This window comes from Lygodium microphyllum, chromosome 15 (assembly GCF_053477565.2).
Source record: "Lygodium microphyllum isolate KBCC chromosome 15, Lygodium_microphyllum_v1.1.10, whole genome shotgun sequence".
In the NCBI taxonomy this organism is placed as follows: domain Eukaryota; kingdom Viridiplantae; phylum Streptophyta; class Polypodiopsida; order Schizaeales; family Lygodiaceae; genus Lygodium; species Lygodium microphyllum.
The window spans coordinates 17,730,577-17,737,324 of NC_141149.1; positions in this window are offsets into that span (position 1 = coordinate 17,730,577).

Genomic DNA, 6,748 nt, shown 5'->3' on the forward strand with positions numbered 1-6,748 from the left:
GAGAGTCTAGCTTATCAACTAATTCCCCTCTGTTTAGCCCCTCATCCGATTGCCTTGCCAGTTGCTCCTGGTTGAGTGTTTGCTCTAGACTCTTGTCCTTACCCATTGGAACATGCCTCCATTGCTTCTTATCAATGCAAGTGTTGTGTTTAGAGTTGTTTTTCTCTTGCTCGGGAGGTTTGGGTAACGCTAGTGTAGAACTAAGAGACAGTTTAGGATTTTTCTCATGTAAGCTTGGACAAAACCAGCTAAAGAAGTCAGGGTTGTATTGATAGGAAGCATAGAGATCTAGTATTGCAGAGTCTTGAGTGAGGTAGAAGACATATGCACTAACATCAAGTACCATGCTTCCTACTCCTAGCCTGCTAGCCACGTGTAGATATTTCTTCTAGAAGTAGTTTATTGTACAAGGGATGTTTTTGGACAGTGTGGCAAAAAGCTAGACCTCATGAACCGCTGCCAACACTCGTAATGAGGTTGGGGCAACATATGTGGGATCATGTATTGATATCCAAAGGGCTTTCCTTTTCTTAGTGAGTGTCATTAGTCGGTGGCCAATTTTGGCTGCCAAACTTTGTTTGGAGTACCATTTCTGCACAAAGTTACCTTGTCCTTTCCCTTTTCATTTGATTGCTTCGAGCTTTTCCTTGTTTGCCACACATTGAACAGTATAGAGTGAGGGTATCAAGCGCAATTCTCTAGCTATGCCTTTTGGGATGTCCTTTATGACTTCTTCAATGACAGCTACATAGCGGTCCTCAACCCGTTTCCTATTTTTTCCTATTTTAAATCCATTTTTTTCATTTTGGGCATTTTTCCCTATTTTCTTTAATAAATAATGACTCAAAATGAAAGTTGATTGTGGGCTGTGGCCCTTAGTTTCATTGACAGCAAAAACTTAGATTTAGTTGGTGTGGCATATCATATTTCTCATTTATATAGCAAAAAAACCAATTTTACCCTTAAAACGCGTGTTTTACGGGTTTTAACACTAATTCCGGCCATGTAGCCTTATATTTTCTGATTTTCAGGTTGCAAACAATTGAAACTCATGGCAAACAATATTATAATGAACTTTCATCCCATATGAACAAAGTTTCATAAACCAAATAGCATAAAAAGATCATTTTTCTTCATAAAAATAGCATTATCGCTTATTTTTAGGTCCTGGTTTCTTGGTCTTGGTTACGGGACTGATTTCTAGCATGTATTTAATGCTCAGCATCTTCAAGAACAGCACTCTTCAAGTCTTCATCCATCCGGAAGCAATCCGGTCTTACTATTGACCCTTCCATTGCCCATCTATTTCTATTCTTCTCATTTGGTATTAGAGTGGGAGTGTGAGATTGGAAGCTTGGATCAAGAAGTGCATTGAATCGAGGTATACATCAAGTTGAAAGCTTGTTATCTACCATTAAATCATGTGCTAATCTTTGACTAATCTACACAAAATAGGTACATCAAATTATCGAGCCATTGGAGCTCGGATTTTCGGCATTGGTGCTCGCTTTTGAATGTATTGGGAAGCCAAAGGAGTTTGGGAATGATGTATGACAACAAATTTTTGTTGGTTGTTGAGTTCGAATCTACTTTATCGGTTGGCTGAAAGTAAGGGGATGCTTAATCTCAGGGCCTACTTGAGTAGGGGGCCTACTTGTGAAGAGAAAGCATAGGGCTTGCTTGGGAAAAAGAAGTAGGGGGTTTATGGAACATACAGAGAAAGAAGAGAGTAATCATTGTTATTAGAGAGAGCCTTGAGCTCTATCTCTAATCTAGTGGTAAATGAGTATGTTCTTGCTAGAGATGACCATGGTGACTGTAAATTAGAGGCCTCACACACAATTGAAAAATCACTACCCTATGTTTGTTTGATTGGATTAGTGAACCTTTTCTAAGCTTCTTTAAAGCTTAGAAAAGAACCAAAGCCTTAATCAAGTCAACCCCCTCCTATGAAATCTACTTTCACACATGGGTTCCTATCATCTAGTGATTTTAAATCTATGTTCACACTAAAAGGGATTGAACTGATTTTTTTGTGGAACTAGTTCACTAGTTATTTGTTCACACTACAGAGAGTGAACTAGCTTGATTTGAGATTTTATACCATTTTTGGGTGCCCATTCGAAAGGGGAAAATTTTCCAAGAAAATTAATATGGGTTGAGCTTGTATGGGACTTCATTCTTGGCATGAAACATTGTAGAAAAACTACATGGAAATTGGTCAATTTTAAACTCGTATTTTGATGGTTTTTTTGGTCATACGAGCACTATTTGAGCCCCGTTTTCATTGTTTCTTGTTGAACAACCAATGTTTGACATATGTGCATGATATGGATACATGTGATAGTAGTAAAATACATTTACAACACTTATTGCAGTGGAACTCAATTTATATGTATTTATTTGGGGATTTTGAAAGCTTTACGGTCTCAATTTTAACCGAATGATACTTTGTTTTATTCACATGCTTGGACACTAATTTGGCACATTGCATATAGCTGGTTTTGCTAAGTTTGCAACTATCTTAATGTCAAAAAATGCACAAATTATGCTATGGATGACAAATTGACGAAGGACAACTATAGTGTATGGTTCTACCATATGAAAATTTCTTGATGGGAAGAGGTCTTTGGGACCTTATTACAAGTGAAGATGCAATTACCTGATGAGATTAGGAAACATTACAAAAAGGCGTACAAGGATTGGACTGGCAAAAATAGGAAAGTATTGCATTAGAGACACTAATTCCACACATTAAAAATGCAAATACTTGCACGTACTTGGAAAATCATTGAAAAGATGTATAGCATATGCATAGAGGCCATGAAAATACAATTAAAGCAAAGGTTACATGGTGCATGGAGAGGAAATAGAAGCATCAATGATTATGTGACAAAAATTAAACAAGTTGCAGAAGATCTTGCTACAATAAATGCACCAGTTGATGATGATGATTTGGTATTTGTCATTCTAAACAAGTCCCTTTATACTTCCATTTCTATGAGGGGAGGCTCTATGCATGATTTTGAAGAGTTGATTCTTTTTCTTCTTACAAAAGAGATTAAGTTGGACCTCAATGTATCTAATAATGGAAAGAATGCAAATTGGGATAGTGTGTTTTATTATCACCAAGGTTGTGGTAGCTCATCTAGAGCTAGAGGATCATCTTATGGCCATGAAGACACCTTTGCGCAAGGCCATAGTACCTTTGGACATGGTGATTTTATGCCTAGCAACTAGTGGAGATCCTACTCTAGAGGCATAGGATGTTCTAGTCCACAAAGAGATGGTGCATGTCATTATTGTGGGTAGTTTGGTCATTTTGAGAGAGTGTGCTTTTATAAGCAAAATGCTATGTTTAAGGGTCGATGAAAGACCCAGTTTGGGCACTATTTAGGTGAATATAGCAGTGGCAACTAATGTTCTAGAGGTGTTTCATCACCTAGAGGTCACTTCTTTGCCATGGAGCATGTAGTTGGTAGTATGGCGCACCCTCCTAGAGAGGACAACTGGGGATTCAAGAGTCACAAACCATATGAATCACCATGCACAATGGCTTGGTAGGAAGTAGCAAATAAAAACTAAAGGGTATGTGGCTACAAGAGATGACCCACTATGGTTTGTGGACTTCTTCAGTTTAGATATGTAAATTATAATCATGTATGTGAGGCTTGTCAACTTGCCAAGTAGTCTAGGCTTCCATTTCCAAAGAGGGGGAGAGTGAGAAGCTCTCCTTTGGAAATGATACATTCTAATATTAGTGGTCCATGTCAAAATATCTCATTGAGTGGAAAATGCAGGTTCTATATCACTTTCATTGATGACTTTAACAAGATGACATGGGTGTAATTTTTGCAACACAAAAGTGAAGCATTTGAAAAGTTTCTGGAGTTTAAGGCTATGGCACAAAAGAAATTTGGAGGCTACATTAAATACTTGAGATCAAATAATGGTGATAAATATATGTCAAATGAGTCCTCTTACTATTTGAGAGACCATGGGATCAAAAGACAAGACACTTGCAAGTATACACCAAAGCAAAATGGTGTGGCAAAAAGGAAAAACATGATTATCGTGAAAGTAATAAGGGCAATTATGAATCAAATGCACATGCCCTTGACCTATTAGATTGAGGTAGTACATACTACAGTCTATATCATGAACAAGACACCTACAGCTCTGACTCATCATATGTCTCCATATGAGAAGATGTCTAGTAGGACACCTACAATTGCATGCTTTACGGTGTTTGATTGAGTATGTTATGTACATGTCCCTAATTATTTAAGGAAGAAGATGGAACCAAAAGCTATTAAACACATTTTTCTAGGATATTTTGATGAGAAGAAAACCTACAAATTTTATGATCCTGTCACTAAAAAGGTTTACATAAGAAGGAATGTGAGATTTAGTGAGTATGAGTCTTGATATCAACGGAATGCTACAACTGACATGGATGTCTCATGATGATGGGTATGTGAAGAAAATTTCAGCAAATAATGGCTAAAGAATCAACATGTTGAGGATATTTTTAGACCTCAAGACCATGAAGAAAGTAGCGGTAGTTATAGTCATGGAGTGGCAAGTTGAGGAGTGCACAAAAGAGAGCAAAGGTTACATAAGGGAAGAAGCCTATGGGTGTGAAAGTTTTGAGGATGAGTCTATGGATGACAAGTTTGGCATACTACATGTAAGAACTCTAGGGATAAAGAGTTTAGAAAAGTATGTTCCACTGCATGCAAGAATTGTTGAGGCACTATCTAATGCACCATATTTGAGGAGATTAGATAGAATGAGGCACCCAATGGATAGATTGACATATAATGACTTCATGAAGATGCATTATGCATACATAGTATTGTATATTTAGCATGTTGATCCCACTTGCTTTGAAGAGAACCACATGTTCAGGAATTTGAGAATTTTCCTAAAGTTTGGGAATTCCTAATGTGATTAATATTTGGACACATGGTCAAATCTTATCCCCTTACTTGCTGGTGAAATTTTCCCTAAATACTATATAAGCAATCCCCCCAAGTCCCACTCTCAAATATGAGGTTAAGATTTAGCCACTTGGTCAAATCTTTACTCCTTATTTGAAAGTGAAACTTGGGAGATTTTCAAATTCTCTAATATGGTATTAAAGGCGGTTGGAAATAAATATTGGAAGAATTCTATAGATGAAGAGATGGACGCATTAACAGAGACCAAGACATAGGATCTAGTTGAGTTGCCTTATGGCAAGAAGGCAATTGGCTACAAGTGGGTATATAAAGTCAAGTGCAAATTTCATGGTTCATTGGAGAGATACAAGGCAAGGTTAGTTGCAAAAGGTTATGCTCCACATATGGCTTGGATTATGAAGAGACATTTAGTCCAATTACTAAGATGACTACAATGAGATTGGTCATTGCATTGGCTTCTATCTATGGCTGGAAATTATACCAAATGGACATGAAGAATGCTTTCTTGAATGGTACATTGGAGGAAGAGGTATATATGGATCAGCCAGAAGGATATGCTCACCATAAATATATGCCTTGTGTGTGTAAATTGAGGAAGGCATGTAGATTGAAATAAGCACCAAGTGCCTGGTGTGATATGATCAACAAGTTCTTATGCAGCATGGAATTTCAACAAAGCATAGCTAATTATTCACTTTATGTCAAACATATAGAAGATGGAATGGTTGTTGTGCTCATCTATGTCGATGATCTCATTATTGCAAGTAGTCTAGAGAGAGAGATTGTTGAAGAAACCATGGGCTGCACAAGAAGTTTGACATTAAAGACCTTGGCTCATCGAGGTACTTTCTTGGCATTGAGGTGATTGATACTTCACATACAGTTTGGCTACTGCATAGACAATATTCATTGGAGATTCTAGAGAAGTATGGAATGGCATGATGTAAGCCAATGGATACACCATTGGATCAAAACATTAAGATGGTGGATGATGATCAATATGTGGAAGATGTCACTATGTTTAGGAAGATGGTTGGTAGTTTTATCTATCTAACCATTACTAGACGTGACTTGAGTACTCATTGTGAGTCATTAGCTAGTTTATGTAGAAACCATGCAAGTCACATTTGGATGCCATGAGGAGAGTCTTGAGATATGTGAAAAATACAGTTAGTTTTGGCTTGTTCTATGAGAGGGATCAAGCCTACATTGTTTGGCTACACAAATGCAGATTGGGCTAGAAGTATCATGGATAGGAGATCCACTAGTGGCTATGCATTCTCATTTGGTTCAAGCATGGTAAGTTGGAGCAACAAGAAGCAACCTACACTTGCTCTATCTAGCACATAGAAGCATAGTATAGAGGTATTGTGTTGGCAACATGAGAGCAGACATGGTTGAGACTATTACTATGTGATATGGGGATAGAGATAGATGGTGGAGTTACCATGTGTTGTAATAACATTAGTAGTATCTTGTTGGAAAAGAACCCAGTCTACCATGTGTTGTAATAACATTAGTAGTATCTTGTTGGAAAAGAACCCAGTCTACCATGCAAGGATGAAGCATATCGAAGTGCACTACCACTTCATCAAAGACAAGGTTATGGATGGAGAGATAGACTTGGTACATGTTAAAACCAAAGACCAAGTTGTTGATATATTCGCCAAAGCATTAGGTAAGGATAAGGTTGAGTACTTTAGGAGTGCACTTGGGGCACTGCATTTGCAAGCTCATTCTGAGGTTGAGGAGGAGTATTGAGAAATAAACCATAGGATAAATTA